This window comes from Mastigoproctus giganteus, chromosome 5, assembly GCF_048544385.1.
Source record: "Mastigoproctus giganteus isolate SK-2022 chromosome 5, ASM4854438v1, whole genome shotgun sequence".
In the NCBI taxonomy this organism is placed as follows: Eukaryota; Metazoa; Arthropoda; class Arachnida; order Uropygi; family Thelyphonidae; genus Mastigoproctus; species Mastigoproctus giganteus.
The window spans coordinates 113,170,388-113,197,091 of NC_143579.1; the positions used below are offsets into that span (position 1 = coordinate 113,170,388).

General features: G+C 40.6%; 1 protein-coding gene across 1 annotated transcript in view; it reads right to left on the reverse strand.

Annotated features, from left to right (window-relative positions):
- barr (non-SMC condensin I complex subunit H) overlaps window positions 1-26,704 on the reverse strand; it is a 462,459-nt gene that overhangs the window by 141,964 nt on the left and 293,791 nt on the right. The gene's annotated exons all lie outside the window — the stretch shown is intronic.

Genomic DNA, 26,704 nt, shown 5'->3' on the forward strand with positions numbered 1-26,704 from the left:
AGGGAGTCCGAGTAGTGTGCATGCGGGGAGCATTGTCGAGGCCACGTTATGTCAAGGATCTGGGTATATTCTTACCACATGTACGCCATATCCAAAAATTTCATTACTTCATACAGCATGTCCCACCCACTTTTTCTTACTATTGAATACACCATGAATTGTCAAAATAATAGAGCAAGCTTATCTGCGAAAAGATCTAAACCTCCCAAGCACTTCCTAATTCATTTCACAAATATACGTGGTCTCAATTCTAATCTCAGCAATGTCCATTTCCACTTGCAGTCTGCCAGACCCCATGTACTTTTTCTGACAGAATCTCAGAACGTGGCCTCGACAATGCCACGTTCCTTGGTGATTTTAATGTTCACAACTCCAGCTGGCTTCCGTTTTCTAGTCACACCGACCCAGCAGGTCGAGATGCTGAGGCTTTTGCAATTACTAATGACCTAGCACAGATTGTTCATTTACCTACAAGAATACCAGACAATCCTAATCATACAGCCAATACGCTTGATCTTTTTCTCACAAACAACCCTTCTAAGTAAACAGTTGAAGTGAGAGGTCCTTTAGGCACTTCAGATCACAGCTTGGTGATTGTCTCTTCTCCAATGGAACCTTTATCTCATGGCTATTCCCAACCTCGTGTTGTTTGGCATTACAAGAATGCAAAATGGGATGACCTGCGAGACTTCTTTTCTTCTTTTCCTTGGTCGGATTACTGTTTCAAAACTTCTAAGGCGGTTCAAGAGAAGAATGTTGCATATCATAATTGGCTTGTTTCTAATTCTTCAGTTTCATTTTCTGCCTACACCAAAGCTCGCAACAATTGTAAAGCAGTTATTAATCAGTCCAAACTAGAGTTTGAACAGGCTAAGAGTAGAAAACTTGCTTCTTGCCCTAATGGTAACCGAGCATTCTGGTCTCTTGCCAAAGCTATTGGCCGCAACATTTGCCCATCTCTGCTCCCACCTCTGTCCAAACCAGATGGTTCTGTTGTCACTGCAGCCAAGAATAAAGCTGACCTGCTAGCATCCCATTTTTCTTCCAGCTCATGTATTAATGATATTGGTAAAACACCTCCCACCATTCCCAACACGCTCCATTCAATGCCTCCTGTGGTCTTCCGTCAAAAGGATATCAGAAGGATTTTGATGAATCTTGATGCTAAGAAAGCTCCAGGTCCTGATGATATTTCTCCACTTGTTCTCAAAACCTCTGCTCTTGAACTTACTCCTATTCTTTGCCGTCTTTTTTCACTTTCTTATTCCAAAGGTGCTTTTCCTTCTGCTTGGAAATTTGCTCATATCCAGCCAGTTCCTAAAAAGGGTGACAAATCCCTCCCATCCAATTATCGTCCCATTGCAATTACTTCTACTCTTTCTAAAGTAATGGAGAAATCAATTAACCGCCAACTCTTAAATTACCTAGAAACCTTCCGTCTGATGAACGATCGCCAGTATGGATTCTGTCAGTGTCGATCCACTGGTGATATTCTGGCTTATGTTACCCATTTATGGACTAATTCAATGGAAAGGTTCGTGGAAAAACACAAGTAGTTGCTCTTGACATCTCAAAGGCTTTTGATCATGTTTGGCATAAAGGTCTTCTAAACAAGCTTCCATCTTATGGTTCGCCAACTGTTTTTAGTATTTGGTTATCCAGTTTTCTCTCCAATCACTCACTGAGGGTGATGGTAAATGGCTCTCTGTCTTCTAACTTCCTCCACTAATGCCAGTGTCCCCCAAGGTTCAGTTCTTTCCCCCACTCTTTTCCTCTTGTATATTAATGGCCTTCTTCCATTGACTGGAAATCCTATCCATAGTTTTGCCGATGATAGCACATTGCATTCCACTTTCCATTTTGAGAAACCTTGTCCTGCTCAATCAGCTTCAACTTCTCGAAAATCTGCTACCAATTCCTTAAATTCCGATCTTCAGGTAATTCTCCAGTGGGGCAAAGACAACTTAGTTGATTTCAACCCTTCTAAAACTCAGACTTGTCTTATATCTGGCAAAAAGGATTCTGCTGCACCTATGCTTATCTTTAGTGACACTCCGATTTCTAGGCAAAATGATATATCTCTTTTGGGGATTACTCTGACTTCTAATCTCTCTTGGCACAAGCACATTACAAATATTGCTTCCTCTGCATCTAAAAAACTTGGTTTTCTCTTTCGCTCTCGGCGTTACTTTTCTTCCAAACAGCTGCTCACTCTGTATAAATCGCAAATCTGCCCTGCCATGGAATATTGTTCCCACATCTGTAGTGGTGCCCCCAAAACCTCTCTCAGGCTTCTTGATTCCATTCAGAAGAGGGCAGTTAGGTTAATTAATGATTCATCTCTAACAGTGTCTCCACTCGCTTTCTCATAGATGTACTGTTTCTGCTGCATGCCTCTTTTACATGTACTTCCATGCGCACTGTTCTTCTGAATTGGCTTCTATAATTCCTGCTCTCTCTTTCAAAACAGTCCGAACATGTGCTGCCACCAGCCAACATCCATTTACCGTCCAACTTCAAGCCCACAGAACCAACTTTTCATCTTCCTCATTTATTCATTCAACTGCCGTTTTCTGGAACAAATATCTTCTTTCGTCTTCTCAACCTCCAACCCAAGCACTGTACTAAGTACTATAGGTTCTAATACCTCTCGTGTTTGGGGTTCACATAAAAAAAAAATACCAATGCTAGTTTATTTATGGATTGGTGCTTTTGTACAGTAATTGCAACTACATTGTGGTAGCCATTGCTCCTTCCCAAACTGATTGAAGAGCTTTGATCATGTGAGCAAGCTCTGATTGGCTGGCATAGACATTCAACTGAACCTGGTACTTAGAACTCAAATTAATATAGTATTTGAAAATTATTATTAAATATCATGATGATGTCATGATTATAAATTAGGTTAACTAGAGGGCTAATTGAAGATGATAATTAAAAACTGATTTTTAATTTGAACTGTGACTGTGTGACAAGATACAATAATACAGTCCTTTGTTGATGGCATTAGTAAGCATATGATATACTGGCTCACTACAGGAACATTCAATATTACCCACCAGTGTCCCCCCCCCCCCCTTTGGAATTAGTCGGAACTTTATTTTCCAGGAGAATTTCTCCTGTTCTCAGTTGACTCTTCAGGTCTAAAAAATCAGTAGACTTTAAAATTTCTCTTTAACTGCGGAGGGAAAAAAAAAAAAAAAAAAATTCATCCAACTTCCCAAAAGTCATCGGCCATTATGAGTTCAATTGAAGAGTCTGGCTCCACTGTCGCGCAGAGGATGCTGCAAATAATTCTGAGGTGCTGGTGCTTCTTCCCCACCAGACCCTCAACAGATCTATGCCTAAAAAGAAGAAAAAGAAAGCAGAAAGAAGTCGAAAGATCAACAACTCCGTTCTCCTGGGCCATCCCTGATGGGTGAGAACAGTAAATCATCACATGTCAATGTCCAAGATCTGATCCAGACCCACTTTTGTCATCCAAATTTGAATTCAGCATATCGCCTCTGCTCGCCGCAGCTGCCTCCAATCCCCTGCATAAGCCTCTCCAGATCCAACTGCTCCTTGCTCTCGCTCATCATCGCTCCCTAAGCTGGCCACAGAAGCTCCCATGTCTTCCCTAGCTGCTACACTGCTTCCTGCATCACATCTGGCACAGGAAGCTTCAGAAACATCTGCCACACCAGTTCCTTTGCTAGCATCATTGCCTCTGCTCCAGCAGCCTCTTCATCACCATCCAGCACTGTTTGTACTATCTCTTCAGCTCCTGCTACTCCATCCACCCTACCTTCCCAATTAGCCCTTGACAAAGCTATTGCCTCTGGTATCCAGACTTCTGGTAGACTTGCCATCCCAGCTCCCTGTGCCCTTGCTGGAAGAGTTAATGTTGATGACTCTACACCCTTGCATCAGGTTGTTGCAATACTCCATAAAAAACTGGTCATGTTCTTAAACCACAATGCTAACAGATTTACGACGTCAGCTGGTAACTATGTACAAGAAATATGGAACAGCCTGGAAAAGCAGAAAGAATTCGAATGGTGCTCCTCATAGACAACGAGAAGCTGAAGGCAGTCAATGAAGAACTTAGGTCAAAAGCCACACTTCAAAAAAAAGTCATTAATACTTTCTCCAAGTTCTCACCCAATCTGCTGGAGAATTCAGATCAGGACCGAAACTGTACCTCTTGTGTTCCTCCAGCTCGCTCATACACCAATGTTGCAAGACCCAATTCACTCTCAACAAACCCAGATCCTATTCCTAACCTCCTAACCAACAAGCCAGAGCCTCAGAGACCTCAACGTATTCTCATCCTTAGAGCCACTGATGACTCCAAGCTGAAAACTAGCAATGCACTCAAGGAATTTCTTCAGAGTACCGTTAAAAATGAGTTCAAAACAACTAAAGTGAAATCGCTGTGCCCGATATGCAATAAAAGGGTTTTACTAGAAGCTGCCTCCAAACAGGACCTAGATAATATTTCTACAGCCAGCTCCCTTCACTCAGCTGAGGTATCAGTCAGCCCTCCTAAGCTTAATAACCCCTCAGTTCTTATTTACGATATCCCCAACTCTGCATCCAATGACGAACTCCTAGAAGATTTGTTCCACAAGAACTTAGCAGACTATGGAGTTACCATAAATGATGTCAAGAAGGAAGTTACATTTAGATTTTCAACAAAGGCAAAAGGCAATGCAACAGCACACTGAGTAATAACACTCAGTCCTAGCCTGTTTAAAAAAATTCTGTGGCTCTGGACAGAATCTTTCTGGGCTGTAGTACCCACAAGTTCAGGCCCTTTACGGTCGTCACAAGGTGCTTTCTTTGCCTGGGATAAGGGCATACATCGCTGCACTGCAACTGCACTCTGCATGTACATGCCCACTCTGGGCACAGTCACTGTGCCCAGAGTGGGCATGTGCATGCAGAGCGCCCGAACCGAGATGAAGCCCCAGCTGTATAAATTGTAAGCTTAGGAAGAAGGACCATTAACATTCAGTTAGAGAGGTTACTTGCCCAGAATATCAACGTGCACTAGATATAGTAGGACTAAGGACCGCCTATGGCTAAACCTTCAACATCTCCATATCAGTATTGCACCAGCCAAGCCCAGGCAGCTACATCTTCTCACACACAGGACAACTATGACAGCAACAACCCCATCCTAAGCCTCAACATCATGCAGATTAACAGTCAATGCTCCTGAACATTGGCAGATGAAATCAGACAAGCAGCTGAAACCCATCGGATCAATATATTGTAGCAATCCAAGAGCCCAAGCCATCAAGGTTCCAACGGGTAACATGCACAAAATCGCAGGCTACTCTATCCAAACAAGGCTTATACAGCCCACCAGAACTGACCGAAAATCTTGTATTGTGATTCCAAACAGACATATAGAGTAACTAATCGTCCATGGACTCTGTACGAAATTCATAATTTGCATATAGGTTGGGTACATCTCCTTGTCATTTTATTTAATATCCCTTTACAGCCCACCTGCAAGGGACATTGACGACGTCCTTAATTATTTAGAGTTTGCGTCTAAGGTAAGGAAAGCCTGCACGAGAAGCGTGCAAAAGTTTGATGAAATTTACCAGTAAAAGTACTTTGCCGTAATGGCATTTGTATTATTGCTCGCTCGATAAACAGACGGTGGGTGTTATCGGTCTGGAGTAGAAGTTGAATCCCATGGGAGCTTGAAACCCTCCTGAAGTGTGTGGGGGGGGGTAACCTGACCTTTTTTCTTTAGAATCACGAACAGAGTCATATTGGAAATTCTGGCGTCGTAAAAAATTTTCGTAACATAGTTTCACCGGTAAACTTTTTCGAAGTCTGCAGTGCTTCTCGTGTGGGCTTCCTTTGCCTTTTTTTTTCTTAATAAATAATTTATCCACTAGTCCACCAGTGATTCTAAAGAAAATATCCTCCCCTCTTTGGGAGGGTTTCAATCTCCCATGGGATTCAATTTCTACTCCTGACTGATAAGACCCACAGTCTGTTTACCAAGTGAGCAACAATACAAATGCTGTTACGGCAAAGTACATTTACCAGTAAATTTCATTGAACTTTTGCATGCTTCTCGTGCAGGGTTTCTTTACCTTCGCCAAGTTTGCAATAGACTTCCTGGGTTCAAGTAACATCCTCGTCTCGGCAGATGTTAATGCAAAATCCCACCTTTGGGACTCCTCGACTACGGATGCAGGAGGACAGTTTCTAGAAGACCTTATCCTCAGCAGAAATCTGGCTATCCATAATCTTCCCAATCAACTTCCTACCTACTGCAGCACCATCAGACAATCGAATACTGATGTTACCATAACGACCAATGACCTCCGGACACACATTCTGAATTGAACTACAATACCAGACTGGACTCTCAGCGACCATTAGGTTATTCACTTTCAAATTACACACAAACGGCATCTAGAAGTGCCTGATTTCCGAGTGCCAGAGTTAATGAGGTTTTCGCTGAGGCTGTCGATTGGGAAACATTTGATGAGTTCATCAAATACGACTTCCCTACCCAGGACCCCTCCAAATAAGATGGCACAACCTTAGAAGAATATTGCAATATCATCCAAAGATCAATCATTAAAGCTTCCTATAGATCCAAAAGAAAGGAAGTTCCTTGCCACAGAACTTGTGCATGGTGGTCTGCTGATCTCTTAAAACTCAGAAAGGAAGTTCAGCAAGCACGTAAAAACTACCAGAACCACCGAGACTGGCCTGCCCCAGATGTAGCCAAGCTCCATAGAGAGTACATAAATAAGGAAAATATATATACTAAGCAATTGCCACCAGGAAAATGGGAAACTTGGTCCAGTTTTTTGCTTGAAATGGGTAACTCAAACCCATGGGGATTACTTTATAAAATTGCACGGGATAAAACATTTACATCAGACGTCTTTGGAACTATACGGATGGATCAGATCGAAACTACCAACTGGACCGAATCAGTAAACACAATAATAAATAAGTTTTTCCCCGATGACAACCCCCTAGATGATCTCCCTGCACACAAAGCCATTCATAAAGAGAATGCCGCGTATGCAACCTCAACACAAGCTGAACCATTTACAAGTCAAGAACTGGGTACTGCCCTTGAAAAGGTAAATGTCAAAAAATGCCTTGGATTGGATCTGATTGAGTATGCCTTTGTAATTAGAAAGCACAAGCTAAAACCTGAACATCTGCTCTTACTATACAACAAATGCCTGCACCGATCGAGGTTCCCTCGACCTTGGAAGGTAGTGATGATATGCCTCATTGCCAAGCCTAACAAACCAACAACTGATCCTAGATCCTTCAGGTCTATTGCCTTGTTGGCAAACCTGGGGGAAACTTTGGAGCGACTTATGGCCCTCCGTATCACCAATCCATTTCTTTCTAATAATCTGGTCTCTCCAGCTCAATATGGCTTTACCCAAGGCAGGTCATGTGAATATGCCCTCACTTACCTGATCCTACACCTGGAAACATCACAAAGTATGAACTAGCTATTTTCATATACTTCGAGGGGGGGGCCTTTGACGTTTGGTGGGAAAGTGCCTTGGAATGCCTTCGAGCAGTTGAATGTCCACATAACCTCTACTGGCTCTTCAGGAGTTATTTATCTGAACAATCTATACTAGTAAAATCAAAGCACCTCGAAGTCCAAAGACCAATCCACCGGGGTTGGCCCCAGGGCTCGGTTTCTTGGGGCCCCTGGTTTGGAATATAGTATTGCAAAGCTGGCTTAACGACACCTTTGAAAAAACAAAAATCATCGCATTCCTGATGATCTTACTATCATTATCGCTGGACACTCCAGAGCAGCACTAGAATCAACAGCACAGCGGGTCCTAAATAACTTCACCTGGACAGTGCTTAACAAACTTCAGATAAATCCTTAAAACCAGGCTTGATCTGCGAAGGCCCCCCTCAGGTCAAAATCAACAAAATCCAAATACATTTTGTTGATCCCAATACCACAAAAACCGAAGTCCTTGGAGTGGTAACCGACCACCAGCTATCATTCCTCCCACATCTCCAGCATCTCAGTACAAACACCAAGAAGAGTACAGCCTCCATTGTAAGAATATCCAGGAGAGAGTGGGGATTATCAAGGCGTACCCTGCTGCTCTACTAGAAGGACGTTTTTCTCCCAATTGTCTCCTTCGCAGCCAGGGCTTGGTTTCATTGGGTTCCTATCGTCAAAATGGGAGAGAAAAACTTAATTCTATTAAGAGCAGAATGCTTTTGGCAACCCATCACGTCTGTCGTACAGTCTCCACAGCTGCAATCCAAGTAACAGCAAGCATGCTTCCACTAGACTTATACATAATCTATAGAGGTCTTTGCTACCGACTCTGGAAAGGCATTCCTGCCTTTATCCTTGACATAGAACACTCCTTAAATACAGATGTTAAAAGAGAGAAAGCGATGTGTTTAAATGAGCTTATTAATGTGTGCAGACCAGATGGGACACCTCAGCTGTGGGGATGGTGACCAGAATTTTTCTACCAGATGTGTCCTCTGTGATGCCCAAAAAGAATAGGATCTGGTTCTCCCTCAAGTCTTGAATCCCCGTTCCCTATAACTCAGCATGGATAACTGAATGAAAAACTTCATTAATCTGGGCTTATAAATTCTAAGTTATGCTACTGCAGACAGAGCGAAAATTGGCACCATTTAATATTTGAATGCGTCCAGTATCAAGAATACAGAGACTACCTCAAGGGCAAGAACCCTGATTTCTCCCCAGACCAGGTACAACAAATCATCAGAACTTCAACTAACTGCGCTGCCTTCCAAGCCTTCGCCGCAGACGTCTTTGCCAGGCAGAAGTCACTGATTGCAAACCATCAAAAAACTAACTCCAACTAAACCTATCTTTCTTTGTTATATATATAAATGCACTACGAGAACATTTTCCCCTCTTCTTCTGTCTTTATTTTTTATCTGTTATTATATTACCACCCCCCTCCCATCTTCATCTTTTTTCCCCTCTTTTTCCTCTATTCTTTTTTTCCATTTTTTTTTATTATAAATATACCAAGGGAATTTTTTATTTTTTTCCCCTCCTCTGCAGTGGGCCCCACGGAGGAATCTGGCTCACCTTCCTGTGGTGTGGACATGTACCCAGAATCATCTGTTCAGGTGACAAATGCTACTGGGTAGCCAAGTAGCCAGACTCAACAACAGAACACATAATACACACAAACCTACCTATGTCACACACACACACATAACTGGACCATTGATAGTGATACTGTTCTTCACAGAGATACGAGGCAGAGCTGAACCGATGTTCTAGGTGCTGCCCTTTACAAAAACACATGTCCACATGTTACTGACGACACATAGGAACGGGCACTACTGTTCTGACACTGCTCTACAATAAATAAATATAAGTAAAATGAAAGCTAGTTGTCTGCAGCCAGACATAAGAAAACCCCAAAAACTCTCTCAGGATTTATCTGGCTAATGCAAAATTAGCCAGATAAATGCCCAACACTGGACAGTGCAGTGTTCAGTCAGTTTGGTTTGACATAAGCATTGGGAAAGCAAAATTGAGAGCAGGAGTGTGTTATAGGCCTAATCACTTTGATGAGAATAATAAACAACTGCACATAGACGGGGAGGGCAGTAAATCACACAGTCTTATAATGGGTTATTTTAATTTCCCAGATATGGACTGGAATTTGTGGGTTGGTCACTCACACGCTAGCAAGGCTTTTTTGGAAGATTTTCTACAGCAGCATGTTTGGGAGGCAACTAGAGGGAGTAATACTCTTGATTTGATTATCAGTAGTGATTCTTCGTGCAATAAGAATCCAGATAAAGGAACCACTAGATGACAGTAATCACAGTGTGCTGAAGTGCGATTTACTCAAAGAGATAACTACCATCAGGGGTAAAGGGAAGGGTTTTTGCTTTCATAAAAGTGACTACGGAGGTCTGAGACAGTATTTAAATTCTATACAGTGGTATGAACTGATTATGTTACCAACAGCAATTTCAAAATGGGAAGGATTCAAAGATGTTATGTTTGTTTGTTATTTGGTTTTTAGGAGCATTAGCAAATAAGACCATATTGCTCTGGGATATGCGGTGGTCATTCCCTGACTTTTCCGCAACTTCCGTATTTGGTGGTGACGGGCTCGAACCCCATTCTAATCAAGAAGCGTGTGCTATGCACTGCTGCTCCTTCCCACCTGGCTACGGAGGCGCCCGGATTCAAAGAATTAATCTTGGAAGCTACAAAGCTTTTCATACCAACTAAGACATACTGCTCAAGATTTGGGCCTAAATGGATGTCAGATGAACTAATCAGAGAAGTCTAATTAGTTCACCCTAACCTCCTTTGTAACTTGGTCTGTAACCAAGTTACAAAGGAGGTTAGGCAGGCAAAGGCAGATTACTAGAAATCTTTGACAAAGGATGCAAAGAAAAACAGCAAACAGTTCTTTACTTATGTAAACTCTAGAAGGAAGGGGGTGAATCAGATTGGAACTCTTAATATCGATGGTTCAACTGTTTATGATCCTGCTCAGGTAACTAAAAAACTAAATTAATATTTAGCACCTACGTTCACACATGAGGAGTTATTCAGGGAGGGGAATGACAGAGGTGCATTAAACTATGGCAGTACGCTAGATGATCTTGTAATAACTGAGAAAAAAGTGGGAGAGAAATTTTTGAAGGTAAACATAAAGGCACCCAGGGTGGATGGGACCTATCCAGTTATATTAAAGGAGGCAGCAAAGGAAGTAAGTAAACCATTAGCCATAATTTCCAGAGCTTCTTTGGACAGGGGAGGTATCCATGGACTGGAGATCTGCAAATGTGACCATAATCGAAAAAGGAGGATCAAAGGGCAACACATTAAATTACAGACTTGTTAATTTAACTTCTGTTCCAGGGAAATTAATGGAGACACTGGTTAAAGAAGCATTGCAGAATCATCTAGACAAGACTTCAGTTATAGCTCGGACACAGCATGGGTTTGTTAAGGTGAAATCTTGTCTAGCCAATTTGATTGGATACTATGATGTGGACACAAAGAATAATTTTGATATCATATATTTGGGTCTTAGAAAGACTTTTGATACTGTTGCACATGGAAGGCTGCTGCACAAATTGGAGCAGTGTGAAATTGCTGCTATCGATAAAGGTATCATTCAATGGGAGAAGACAGAGAGTGGTAATCAATGGACACTGCTCTTTGTGGACTAATGTTATTAGTGGAGTCCCCAGGGTTTAATTTTGGTCCCCTGTTGTTTTCTGTATTTATTAATGATATTGATGATGATTAACAGGCTAAATAGTAGTAGTAGTAGTGGCATGTGATGCAAGAAAGCAAATGTATGAGCTTATGCAGCATCAGCCAAAAAAAAAAAAAAAAAAAAAAAACACACCATTCCCTCCAATTGCCTGTAGAGTTCCACCTTAAATTTATTTAACTTATCAACTTCCACAACGAAAGATGGAAGTTTATTCCAGCAATTCACCACTCGCTGGCTAAAGGCAAATTTCCGCACATCTATTCTACATCTGTCTTTTCTTAATTTGAATTTATGCCCCCTTACGTTCGTAATCTGAACAAGTGGAAGGATCCCATCAGAATTCGGCGTGCTCAACCCACTGCAATTTGCAGAACTTAAGCCTCTCTTGGTAAGAGGATCCCTTCATTCCCCTCACCAATCTTGTTGCCCCTCTCTGTACACGCTCAAGTAAATCTACATCCTTCCTAAAATGAGGCCTCCAGACTTGTACGCAGTAATCAAGGCGTGGCCTGACCATTGCCTTATACAGAGGGATAATCACTTCCTTTTCCCTGCTACCAAAATTCCTATATATCATTGACAAAACCCCATGACCTGCCCTGGCAGCCTGTCTGCATTGCTCAGAAAACTTCATATCTGCCTGCACAATTACTCCCAGGTCTTTTTCATTTTCTACCACCTTAAGTGTAGTACCACACAGTTGGTACATTTCTCTGGGGTTACTTCTACCCATATGCAGTACTTTGCATTTGTCGAGGTTAAACTTCAGTTGCCACTTCTTAGCCCATCTGCCCAAATTATCTAGATCCTGTTGCAGTAGCATTAACAACCCTGCCCACCTTTGTATCATCTGCAACCTTCGACCTTAAGCCTGATATACCTTCATCAATATCATTGATAAATACACAAAACAGTGGACCCAACACCGAACCCTGTGGAACTCCACTAATAACATTAATCCAAGAAGAGCAGCACCCATTGATTACCACCCTCTGTCTTCTCACACTTAACCATCCTTTTATCCATTGTAGCAACTTAACCTTAATACCATTCTGCTCCAATTTGTACAATAGTCTTCCATGCGCAACAGTGTCAAAAGCTTTCCTGAAATCCAAATATATGATATCAAAATTATTTTTTGCATCCAGTTCCTTTGTAACCACATCATAATAACTTATCAAATTTGTCAGACAAGACTTTCCCTTAACAAACCCATGCTGTGTCTGAATTATTGCTGCAGTCTTGTCTAGATGATCCTGCAATGCATCTTTAACCAGCGACTCCATTATTTTACCCGGAACAGAAGTTAAACTAACTGGTCTGTAATTACTCGTGTCACCCTTTGATCCCCCTTTGTGAATTGGGGATACATTTGCACATCTCCAGTCCATGGGAACCTCCCCTGAGTCCAAGGATGCTCTCATAATTATGGCTAAGGGTTTGCTTAGTTGCTTTGCCGCCTCCTTTAATATAACTGGATAGATCCCATCCACCACAGGTGCTTTTCTTACGTTTAACTTCAACAATTTCTCTATCACTTTACTCTCCGTTATTACAAAATCATTAAGTATCTTGCTACAATTTGATAACCTTAATAATTCCTCACGTGTGAATGTAGATGCAAAATATTCATTCAGTTTGTTTGCTATCTGAGCAGGATCATCAACAGTCGAACCATCGATGTCAAATGGACCAATCAGATTCATCCCCTTCCTTTTAGTGTTTATATAAGTAAAGAAATCCTTGCTGTTTTTCTTAGCATCTTTTGCCAAGGACTTCTCGTAATCTGCCTTCGCCTGCCGAACCTCCTTTGTGACCTGATTACAGATTAACTTATATCTGCCATAGGCTTCTGAGTCGCTTGATAATTTATATGCATCTCATGCATTTTTCTTCTCTGTTATGAGTCTCATTAGTTCTTTTGACAACCATTTAGGCCTAAACCTTGAACAATATTTCTTAATAGGTATGAAACTTTTGGTAGCTTCCACGATTAATTCCTTGAATGCTTCCCACTTAGAATTTACTGTTGATAACATCGTCAGTTGATCCCACTGTACAGAATTTAAAAACTGTCGGAGACCACTGTACTCGCCTTTACGGAAGCAAAAACCCTTTCCTTTACCCCTGATGCTAATTAAATCTTTAAGTAAATCCCATGTCAGTACACTGTGATCACTGCCACCTAGTGGTTCTTTTATCTGCAAATTCCTAATACATGAATGATCACTGCTGATAACCAGATCAAGAGTATTACTTTCTCTGGTTGCCTCTCGAACATGCTGCTGCAGAAAACAATCATCCAATAAATCCACAAAAGTCTGACTAGTGTGTGAGTGCCCAACCCAGAAGTTCCAGTCAATATCTGGGAAGTTAAAATCCCCCATTATAAGACATTCCGATTTACTAGCCCACTCTATTTCTCTGTACAATTGTTCATTGTACTCATTCGGCCTATAACACACTCCTACTCTAATTTTTGCTTTCGCAGTGCTTATGTCACACCAAACAGATTCAACAGTGCACTGTTCATCTATATCAACTGGATGCACTTCTTTTGATTTTATGTTTTTCTTTATTAACAGCATAACACCTCCTCCCTTCCTATCCTGTCTATCCTTTCTGTACACATTGTACTCCCCAAATTCCAGTTCAGCAAAATGTCTACGTTTTCAGACAATACAAAGGTCGGCAGGGTGGGTAATGACACTAATGAAAGTACGCTGCTGCAAGAGGATCTAGAAAAGTTAAGAAGGTGGCTGAGAGGTGGCTACTGAAGTTTAACATTGACAAATGTAAAGTATGGCATATAGGAAGAAATAACCTCAGAGTAACATATCAACTGTGTAATATTACACTGACAGTGGTAGAGAAAGAAAAGGACCTGGGGGTAATTGTGCAAGCAGATATGAAGCATTCTGAGCAGTGCAGATGGTCTGCAAGAGTGTATTGCCAATGATATATAGGAATTATTTTTAGCATTGATAAGGAGGTGAATATCCCTTTGTATAAGGCACTGATCACAGGCCATGCCTTGAGTACTGAGTACAGAGAAGGGCAACAAGATTAATGAATAGAACAAGGGGTTGCTCTTATGAAGAAAGGCTTCAGTTTTGCAAATTAATGTGTCTGGAGACTAGGTACCTGCAAGGTGATCTGATTGAGGAGTATAAAGCCTTGAATGGTTTGAGCATGCTCAATGCTGATGGTATTCTTCTTCTTGCTCAGAATAATCACCTGAGAGACCATAAATTCAAATTGAGGAAAGACAGTTGTAGGATAGATGTGTGGTGGTTTGCCTTTAGCCAGCAGGTATTTGATTGGTGGAACAAACTTCCATCTGTCGTAGAAGTTCATAGCTTAAATAGATTCAAGGCAGAACTAGACAGACATTTGGAGGGAGTGGATGGATGAAATGAGAAGGGTGGTTTTTTTTTTTTTTTTTTTTTTTGCTAATGCTATATATGCTTGCTTTCTTGTATCAAGTGCCTTTACTAATGCTAAAGATACTTATAGAAAATAATTTAGTTTAACAATTAAATCAATAAACCAACTAAATATATATAAAAACAGCATTTGCCAGAGCTGCAAAAATATTGGATAACACGGTAGTAACCTTGTACCCAGGATATACCAGCAATTGATAAAGTATGGTTGTAACCTAAAGCTGGATACTTTGGGATAACTGTAAAGTTTGCCTGCCTCCAGATTCCTCATACCTTGGTGCTTGAAGTTGTCACATACATTCTCCCAGATATGCCAGACAAGCTGCACTCTTGTAACCTGGGAGTCTAAAACGCTGATGGAACTGATAATCAGGTGACACTTAAGTCAAGTGAACCAAATTTTGGCGAAGTCTGGGACTGTTAGTAATATTGGGTATAACCCCAAAGCGCAAGCACACTATGGGTGACCACCCAGGTGAGAACTAACATAAGCAAGGGTCAGGGTGTGGTGCCCACACCATATGGAGGAATGCCACCCCTCTGTGTCACCAGGCAATATTAGGTGGTAGATGATTCTCATACCAGTACAATACCACCACTTTGCTTATTGGAGGCTTGAAGTGGTGGAACCCATGTTTAGTCTCCATCATGCAGAATGACTGATGACTTTTGAGGTTATGATGGACAACATGGTGAGATCCAATCTTCTTTACATTCAAAGGGTACAGCTCTAAAACTATATTCGCAGGCCGGCCGCTAGTTAGTACACCGGACTGAACTTAACTGTCTAGTAGGCCTTCAGATCAGCTAGTGTATAATCTTGCTAACTGGCATATAGTGACTGGAGGGAGTCCGAGTAGTGTGTATGTGGGGGGTCATTGTCGAGGCCACATTAGGTCAAGGATCTGGGTATATTTTTACCATATGTACACCATATCCAAAAATTTTATTACTTCATACAGTATGTTCCACCCACTTTTTCTTACTATTGAATACACCATGAATTCTCAAACTAATAGAGTAAGCTTATCTGTGAAAAGATTCAAACTTACCAAACACTTCCTAGTTCGTTTCACAAATATACGTGGTCTCAGTTCTAATCTCAATGATGTCCATTTCCACTTGCAGTCTGCCAAACCCCATGTACTTTTTCTGAAAGAATCTCAGTTATCGGTTGATTCAACTACTGGTCATCTCAGTTACGCAAATTATTCGTTGTATGATTCCTTACGCCTCGCTGGTGATACTTGTGCATATGTCCGTTCCGATGTTCCCTGTCAGAGACTTGATAATTTGAAATCTCCTCTTTTCGATCTTCTCTGGCTTAAAATCTCTTTACTTCATTCTCTCAAATTCATCTGCTGCCTCTGTCATTTTCACAACTCCACTAATCACTTGGAGCTTTGGACTTCCTCTCTTTGCAACTTGACTTTCTCCAGTCCAACTTTCCTCCTACAGTGAAGTAATTTTTCTTGGTGATTTTAATGTTCTGAACCCCAGCTGGCTTCCATTTCCTAGTCACACCGACCCCGCTGGCCAATATGCTGAGACTTTTGCAATTACTAATCACCTCGCATATATTGCTCATTTACCTACCAGAATACCAGACAATCCTAACCATACACCCAACACGCTTGATCTTTTTTTCTCACAAACTACCCTTCTAAGTACATAGTCAAAGTGAATAGTCTTTTAGGCACCTCAGATCACAACTTGGTGATTGTCTCTTCTCAAATGGAGCCTTTATCTCATGGCTATTCCCAACCTCGTGTTGTTTGACATTACAAGAATGCAAATTGGAACGACCTGCAAGATTTCTTTTCCTTTTTTTCATGGTCGGATTGCTGTTTCAAAACTTCTGATGTCAACATTTGGTCTGATCGTGTTAGTGAAATTATTCTTGTAGGAATGGAATCCTTTATTCCACATTCCACATTAAAATCTCGCCCTTTATTTAAACCTTGGTTTTCCAATAAATGGGCTAAGGCTGTTCACGAGAAGAATGCTGCATATCATAATTGGCTTGTTTCCAATTCTTCAGTTTCATTTTCTGCCTACACCAAAGCTCGCAACAATTGTAAAGCAGTTATTAATCAGTCCAAACTATATTTTGAACAGGCAAAGAGTAGAAAACTTGCTTCTTGCCCTGATGGTAGCCGAGCATTTTGGTCTCTTGCCAAAGCTACTGGTCACAACTTTTGCCCATCTCTGCTCCCAAAACCAGATGTCCATCTTCTGTCAAAACCTGTTGGTTCTGTTGTCACTTCACCCAAGGATAAAGCTGCTCTGCTAGCATCCCATTTTTCTTCCAACTCATCTATTAAAATACCTCCCACCATTACCAACACAGTCCATTCAATGCCTCCTGTGATCTTCCCTCAAAAGATGTCAGAAGGATTTTGACGAATTTTGATGCTAAGAAAACTCCAGGTGCTCTGATGATATTTCTCCACTTGTTCTCAAAACCTGCACTCCTGAACTTACTCTTGTTCTTTGCTGCCTTTTTTCACTTTCTTATTTCAAAGGTGTTTTTCCTTCTGCTTGGAAATTTGCACATATCCAGCCAGTTCCTAAAAAGGGTGACAAATCCCTCCCATCCAAATTACTTCTACACTTTCTAAAGTAATGAAGAAATCAATTAACCGCCAACTCTTAAACTACTTAGAAACTTTCAGTCTGATCAACGATCGTCAGTAAGGATTCCGTCAGTGTCGATACACTGGTGATATTCTGGCTTACGTTACCCATTTATGGAAAAATTCAATGGAAAAGTTTGGTGAAACACAAGCAGTTGCTCTTAACATCTCAAAGGCTTTTGATCATGTTTGGCATAAAGGTCTTCTGAACAAGCTTCCATCGTATGGTTTGGCAACTGTTTTTTGTAATGGTTATCCAGTTTTCACTCTGAAAGCTCACTGAGGTGATGGTAGATGCTCTCTGACTTCTAACTTCTCCACTAATGCTGGTGTCACCCAAGTTTCAGTTCTTTCTCTCACTCTTTTCCTGTTGTATATTAATGACCTTCTTCCATTGGCTGCAAATCCTAACCATAGTTTTGCCGATGATGGCACATTGTATTCCACTTTCTAGTTCGAGAAACTTGCCCTTTTCAATCAACTTCAATTTCTCAAATATCCACCACCAATTCCTTAAATGCTGATATTCAGGTAATTCTCCATTGGGACAAAGACTTGTTTCTTTGAACAAGTTGATTTCAATCCTACTAAAACTCAGTCCTGCCTTATTTAGCATTAGCATTAGTACAGGCATATGATGCAAGAAAGCAAGCTTATGCAGCATCAACCCAAAAAAAAAAAAAAAAAAAAACACGCTCCTGTTTCACCACTCCATTCAAGTTATCTGTCCACCTCAGCCTTAAATTTATTTAGGCTTTCAACTTCTACAACAAAGGATGGAAGTCTGTTCCACCAAACAACCACCTGCTGGCTAAAGGCAAACTTCCGCATATCTATCCTACACCTGTCTTTCCTCAATTTGAATTAATGCCCTCTCAGGTGATTATTCTGAGCAAGAGGAAGAATTCCATCGGCATTGAGCATGCTCATCCCATTCAAGGCTTTATACACCGCAATCAGATCACCTCGCAGGTGCCTATTCTCCAGACACTGTAATTTGCAAAATTTAAACCTTTCTTCGTAAGAGTAACACTTCGTTCCATTCACTAATCTTGTTGCCCTTCTCTGTACTCTTTCCAACAGCTCTACTTCCTTCTTAAAATGAGGCCTCCAGACCTGTATACAGTACTCAAGGTGTGGCCTGACCATTGTCTTATACAGTGGTACCTTGGATTACGAGTAACTTGGTCTGCGAGTGTTTTGCAAGACGAGCAAAAATTTTTAATAAATTTTAACTTGATAAACGAGCGAGGTCTTGCAATACGAGTACAGTCAGTCCTCGTATAACACGTGTTTACACTACACGAATTCGATCATACACGATTTATAAATAGAGGAACGATATCTTATATAACACGAACCGAATTCGCTTATGCACGATTCGCCTTTGTGTTTACAAGAAATGGCAGTCGAACGCAGAATCACCCCAAATGAACGCAACACGATGGGAATGAAGAGAAGATTCCGAAAATGTATTTATGTGTTTTATATCAGTGAAGGGGAAACACATTTCACCATTATAACGTTAAAACCAACACAATTCCAGCTATCGGTATACAGTAATCGCAAATGCAATTAGACCGAGTTTACTACCAGTTTATAACAGATTCCACTAGCAGAAACGCAACTGGAAATTGTTTTTATTGTTTTATTGTAGTAACCCCTTGAAATGTGCTTTAGGAAAATGTGAGGTGTTAATAGTGTATCTCTGCCTTTATGGTGTTGTTTATTCAGTTGCTACACGGGCGCAGCTTTGTTTATGTGTATCAAGGGTGCCTCCTCATTTTGTAATTGTGCTTTATTTCCTAAAAATTGCCTACCGAGCGTCACGTGATCACGTGCTGCTCGGGATTGTGGTTAATCGTCTCGCATGTTCGGTCTCAGTCGGCATACCTCATTCGTATACAGTCAACATTGTAGTGAACATTCGTGCTAGCGTTGTGACCACGTGTATGTGCGTAAAGCAATTTTTTTTTTTTTTGTGTTCAAATTTAGTGACTGTTATTTATTAACTGTACACTACGAAAATGGCCCCAATGAAGAAGAGGGTTGAAAAGGAAGGCGGTAAGAAGAAGGAGATGATTACGGTAGAAATTAAGAAGGAAATCATCGAGAAGCACGAACAAGGTATGAAAGTGGCCGCCATCGCAAGATTTTATAAGAAGTCTACGTCAACAATTTGCACCATATTAAAGAAGAAAGAAGAACTAAGGGGACTAGATGTAGCAAAAGGAGTCACGAGAATATCAAAGCAACGGCCACGTATTCTGGAAGATGTTGAAAAGTTGCTTTTGGTGTGGATAAATGAGAAGCAACTAGCAGGTGATACTGTGACCGAGAACCTGATCTGTGAGAAGGGAAAGGCCTTGTACGCCGACCTCGTCAGTAAACAGCCAGGTACATCTTCAGAAAACGAAGAAGGCTTCAAGGCGAGCAGGGGATGGTTTGATAACTTTAAGAGGAGAAGTGGCATCCATAGTGTTGTGAGGCACGGACAGGCTGCGAGTTCGGACGCTAAGGCAGCTGAGGCGTTCGTTGCCGAGTTCCAGAAGCTCATGGTTTCCGAGTGTTACCTGCCGCAGCAAGTTTTTAATTGCGATGAAACGGGGCTTTTTTTGGAAAAAGATGCCAAAGAGGACCTACATTACAGCAGAAGAGAATGCAATGCTCGGTCACAAGCCCATGAAAGACCGTCTCACCCTCTTGCTGTGCGCTAATGCAAGCGGTGATTTCAAAGTCAAGCCCCTGCTCGTGTATCATTCTGAGAATCCACGAGCCTTCAAGAAATGCAAGGTGCAGAAGAGCCAGTTAAATGTTATGTGGAGGTCCAACAGCAAGGCTTGGGTCACCCGTATCTTGTTCGTTGAGTGGATCAATGAGGTCTTCGGTCCTGCAGTGAAGAAATACCTTTTAGAAAAAAAACTGCCACTCAAAGTCTTGCTGGTTATGGATAATGCTCCTGCTCATCCTCCAGACCTTGAGAACGACTTACTGGAAGAATTCGAATTCATTAAGGTCCAGTTCCTTCCTCCCAACACCACTCCATTACTCCAGCCCATGGATCAGCAAGTCATTTCAAACTTTAAAAAGCTTTACATCAAGGCACTATTTCAGCGATGCTTCGAGGTGACCGAAGAAACTAACCTTACCCTCCGAGAGTTTTGGAAAAATCATTTCCACATCGTAAACTGCCTCAAAATCATCGATAAAGCCTGGGATGGGGTCACCAAGAGAACCCTCAATTCTGCTTGGAAAAAACTGTGGTCTGATTGCGTTGAGGGGTTTGCTCATGAACAGGAGCTGCCAGTTGTCGATGAAATTGTGTCCTTGGGGACGACCATGGGACTGGAGGTGAATAACGACGACATTCAAGAGCTGGTGGAGGAATATGACCAGGAGTTTACCACCGACGAACTGATGGATCTGCATCACGAGCAACAGCAAGGGGTGATGGAGGAGATCTCGTCTGAGGAGGAGGAGAAAAAAATGGAGAAATCCCTCTCTTCAAATGAGATTAGGAAGGTGTGTAAAATGTGGGAAACAGTGCAAAATTTTGTAGAAAAACACCACCCGAATAAGGCTGTGGCAGTGCAAGCGATGAATCTGTTTAACGACAATGCAATGTCATATTTCCGCGAAATCCTCAAAAGGAGGCAAAAGCAAGTGTCATTGGAGAGGTTCTTTGTTAAAGTCGCACAAAAAGAAAAAGTCAACAGATAGTAGTGATTCCGTTAGTGACAGTGAAAGTCGTTCTACCCAATAATTAATAAATTCGATTGCTTTTAAAAATATAAAAAGGTATGTATGTATTTTGTATTAATCATTTTTACAGTATGTGAATATTTTTGAGTTTTGGAACAAATCATCTGAGTTTCCATTATTTCTTATGGGGAAATTCGCTTTGATATACGAGTGCTTTGGATTACGAGCACGTTTCCGGAACGAATTATGCTCGCAAACCAAGGTACCACTGTATAAGGGGATAATCACCACCTTATCCCTGCTAGAAAAATTCCTGTATATCATTGACAAGACACCATGAGCTACTCTTGCAGCCCATCTACATGGCTCAGAGAACTTCATTTCTGCCTGCACAAATACCCCCAGGTCCTTTTCATTCTCTACTACTGTCAGTGTAGTACCACAGAGTTGATACGCCACTCTGGGTTTGCTGCTTCCCATATGTAGTACTTGGCAACGTTAAACTTCATTTGCCACCTCTCAGCCCATCTGGTCAACTTTTCTAGATCCTGTTGCAGCAGCATACTGTCATCAGTGTCCTTAACAACCCTGCCAACCTTCGTATCGTCTGCAAACTTGGACATTAAGCTTGATATACCATTATCAATATCATTTATAAATACAGAAAACAAAAATGGACCGAATACTGAACCCTGAGGGACTTCACTAATAACATTAGTCCACGATGAGCAGTGTCCATTGATTACCACTCTCTGTCTTCTCCTACTCAACTATCCCTTTAATCATAGCAGCAATTTGCCTCCTATGCCACACTGCTCCAATTTGTGCAGCAGTCTTCCATGGGCAACAGTATCAAAAGCCTTTCTAAAATCCAAATATATGATATCAAAGTTATTCCCTGCATCCAGTTCCTTTGTGACCACATCACAGTATCCAATCAAATTGGTTAGGCAAGACTTTAACAAAACCATGCTGTGTCCAAGCTATAACTGAAGTCTTGTCTAGATGATCACGCAGTGCTTCTTTAACCAGTGCCTCATTAATTTTCCTGGAACAGAAGGTAAACTCACAGGTCTATAATTACTTTTGTCAGCCTTTGATCCTCCTTTGTGAATTGGGGTCACATTTGCACATCTCCCCTGAGTCCAAAGAAGCTCTCATAATTATGGCTAAAGGTTTGCTTATTTCCTTTGCTGCCTCCTTTAATATAACTGGATAGATGCTGGTTGCCTTTTTTATGTTTATCTTCAGTAATTTCTCCTCCACTTTCCTCTCAGTTATTACAAAATCATCCAGCTCACTGCCAGACTTTAACTCACCTCTGGCATTCCCCTCCCTGAATAACTCCTTATGGGTGAATGTAGATGTAAAATACTCATTTAGTTTGTTAGCCACCTGAGCAGGATCATCAACAGTTGAACCATCAATATCTAGTGTACCAATCTGATTCATCCTTTCTTCTAGAGTTTACACAGGTAAAGAACTCTTTTTTTTTTTTTTTTGCATCCTTTGCCAAGGATTTCTCATAATCTGCCTTTGCCTGCCTAATCTCCGTTGTGACTTGGTTACAGACTAATTAATATCTATCATAGCCTTCCATGTCACCCATTAATTTATATGTATCCCATGCATTTTTCTTCTCTGCCATATGACTCATTTACCAAACTCTTAGCATTGGTGTACATGCAAGTATACATGCACCTGTTCCTATTCTTAGCTACCCTAACACAACCCATGTGTTTACATGTACTGCAACGACTAGCAGTCTCTGAAATACCCTGCATCTTGTTTTCCAGGCTGCTGCTCATTCCAATAGAAGCAGTGCAAAAATCACTTTCACCTCTGCCAGTGGCTACTGTTAATCTATTAGTCCTTGTATACACTCCAAGCTAGCAGTTTTCTGACGCACCTAACACTGCCTCGATAGCAACAGCAAATATTCTTGCACCCTTTCTATTTAAGTGTAACTCAAACTCATGGCCTTATCTGTGTGCCTTGGGGCTTGGTTTAGGACCAGGTCTCGTATACCCTCAACACAAGAGAGAGAAGAGTAACTCATCTTCCCCTTATGCCGCAGTTTGAACCTGCTGCGTTGTGTAACTAAGGAGGAATTTAATGAAAATTACTTTCCATCCCTAGCGCAATAACATTTATTGAACTTAATCAATTCAGGTGATTACTGATGTGTTCTGGAGTTCAGCAATGAGGCAAAATATCAACAAAACAATCATTTATTAATATATATATAAAAACACATTACAAAGGAAAAATACACATACATATATCACTCTCGTTCCCATAATATTCTTCTTCTTCTCATTAAAGTTTTTAGATTTAAAAGTTATTACAGTTTCACTTATACTATTTTAGCATTATAATGATTTAGCATTACCATGATTCCTTATAGTTACACTCCTTTTACAAAGGGTCATACAGTTAATATAAAAATATATAGTATCTTAATACATGTATATATATGTGGCTATTGCCCTTGCTAAATATCAACTGGATATCAACATCTCTTTCTTCATTTGCTCCTCTGTTTAATATTTAAAACATTTAATACTTAAGACATTTAATAGTTAAAGGGTATACATTAGATTATCAAGCTTTTGCGTTAACCAATTAATATTCATGATACTACACAACTGTACCGCAACATATAATGCATCTCGTGTATAACATTCATAAAAACATAGAAAGGCATAGTTTAGAAAGGAATCATCTTTTATAGCTAGGTCCGTCTGCTGTTTCATTAGAATAATCTATCACTTTCATACACACATGATAAAGCATTTCAGCTTACCGTTTTACTGTATCTTTTCTCTTGCTTCCTTGAGCTTCCTCCTTCTAGGGCGCTTCTCTCTGCTTCCTTTTTTTCTGGCTGGAATTACTTGCTTCCTTAAATATGATTCGCACTGGCACTATTTTATTAGTATTTTCACTACAACCAAAATAATCACGACTTTCCGAATTTTCTAACTAGCTCTATCTGTATTTTACTTATCTGCCTATACTCTCTATATCTGCCTATCTCTTCTCTCTATGTCTGTATATCGTCTATACCCTTCTCTATATCTCTCTCTATCTCCTCTGTCGCTTATGCCTCTACTCTGCTTTTATATCAGGGTCAAATCCTTTTGTGGTTCTTTCCACTGCTCGTCTCATTGGATGTTCCAGTTCCAAGGCCAAAATCTCAGATGGTCCGAGTATCATGTCATGGCCAAAGAATCTGTTGACTCATCTTCTAAACCTCTTAACGAGCAACGAACCCTAAGTATGTCATGATTTTTATGGTCAGTAAGGAGGCGCTTCTGTTGTGGATGCTACTCTTGACCATCTTTGGACAAGCGAGATTGTTACCCAATATCAAGATCATTCAGAAAGTTCAAAGTATTTGCTGTTTATGCGGGAAGCGACTATTCTTCCCCTGCTGTAGTATCATCTCATAGTTTCCCTTGACCTTGACTTCAAGGGAAGATAGTTTCCCTTGACCTTTTCTGCCCTTGCAACGGAAGTTTACCGCTGTACTGTGCATGGTTCCTTCTATGCTAGTTACGAGTGGGTGGGTTTTCTCTAAAGTATTTAATATTATTTTAACTCCAATTTTGAATAATAATTGCTTGATTCTACTGGTTTCCGTCCTTGTTGATGGTATAACAGTTTTATTAATTACAACACAATCAAATGGATATCAGCAATTTGGGAAACCACACTAATACTGATTTTATCAATTACGAAAGATTTGATCTATCCAAAAAGAGAAAGGTGGGATTTTTACCACTCGTAACAGGAGGCCTCATTTCAAGAAGGATGTAGTGCTGCTGGAACGAGTACAGAGAAGGGCAACAAGATTAGTGATGGAACAAAGGGTTGCTCTTACGAAGAAAGGCTTAAGTTTTTCAAATTACAGTGTCAGGAGACTAGGCACCAGTGAGGTGATCTGATAGAGGTGTATAAAGCCTTGAATGGTTTAAGCATGCTCAATGCCGATGGGATTCTTCCTCTTGCTCAGAATAATCACCTGAGAGGACATAAATTCAAATTGAGGAAAGTCAGATGTAGGATAGATGTGTGGAAATTTGCCTTTAGCCAGCAGGTATTGGTTGGTGAAACAGACTTCCATCCCTTGTTGTGGAAGTTGTTAGCCTAAATAAATTTAAGGCTCAGCTGGACAGGTATTTCGAATGAATGGAGGGGTGAAATGGGGGTGGTTTTTTTTTTTTTTTTTTGGCTGATGCGGCATAAGCTTGCTTTCTTGCATCATATGTCTCTACTAATGCTATTCATTGATAATTGGTGTAAACTCCTCTGAACAAGAACATTTATACTTGTGACTAAATGAAATTTGTGCATAGTTTAATCGCACACAGCAATAAACTACTGCCTCCTCAAAAAAAGAACAGAATACATCTTTTTTGTTTTAGAATCTCCATAACTTCGGCTGTAGAAATACCTACAGCTAAGTCATAATCATCCTTTTTTTCCATCTAGTTTGGTGATCTATTTTGGAAATGGAAGACTGAGTAACTACTGAATTTACTAATTTACACATCATATTCTTCATCTCTCTGAGAGTAATGATCATAGTAGACTGATGAGAAATATGCTGTATGGAAAAGCTGTGTTTAAAGTTTTAAACCCTAGTGTAACATTTAAAGAAACAGGTAAACTGCTTTAATCAACTCAGAAGACAGGACAAGTGAATAACAGCAAATACCCACCAAGTATTTATCCACTTTCACAATAAGGCATGCACTCTTAGTACACAATTGATGAGATGACATTGGTATTTTATTACAAAGTGCTGAGTCTCTTTTAATTCCCTTGGCTCAAATTCTGGACATACCATAACAAGGGCATGTTCAACATTAAGTGTCAAACGAATATATTAAATAGATTCCAAATTTTTTTCAGATTGTGAATAGGCCCAATGTCATACTCTGCAGAATTACCTTCCAATTCTAGCAGAAACAGTCATGTGAAACAATGGGAAACTTTGAAATCACTTTAATTGCTGCCATCTAAAATTGAATAAGTGGTTAATGTTTACAAGCAGGTACCCCTTCCAATTGATTGTTGTGAGTAGCAGTGATTGATATGCCTAGCTCACTTTGGTTAGGGTGTTTATCTGTCCTCCACCACTGTTTTAAAATCGGGAACTCTTTTTCCAATTTTAAAACAGTGGCAAGTAGGAGATAAACACCCTAAGACTAAACATAGCAGGTTTAGGTGTGTTAATCACTGCTACTCACAACAATCAACCTGAAGGGGTACCCGCTTGTAAACATTAACCCAATAAATTAGTTAATGTACACAGTGCATCTTTGTCTTGCTCAGACTAAGAACCTGAGGGGCACAGTTTCAAACTGAGGAAAGATAGTTGTAGAATAGATGTGCGGAAATTTGCCTTTAGCCAGCGGGTAGTTGAGTGGTGGAACAGGCTTCCATCTTTTGTGGTGGAAGCTAATAGCCTAAATAAAATTAAGGCTGAGCTGGACAGGCATTTTGAACGAATGGAGGGATGAAATGGGTGTTTTTTTTTTTTGGCTGATGCTGCATAAGCTTGCTTTCTTGCATCGTATGCCTCTACTAATGCTAATAATACTAATATGCACTAACACTAAGTGGTAGATGGCTCTCATCAACC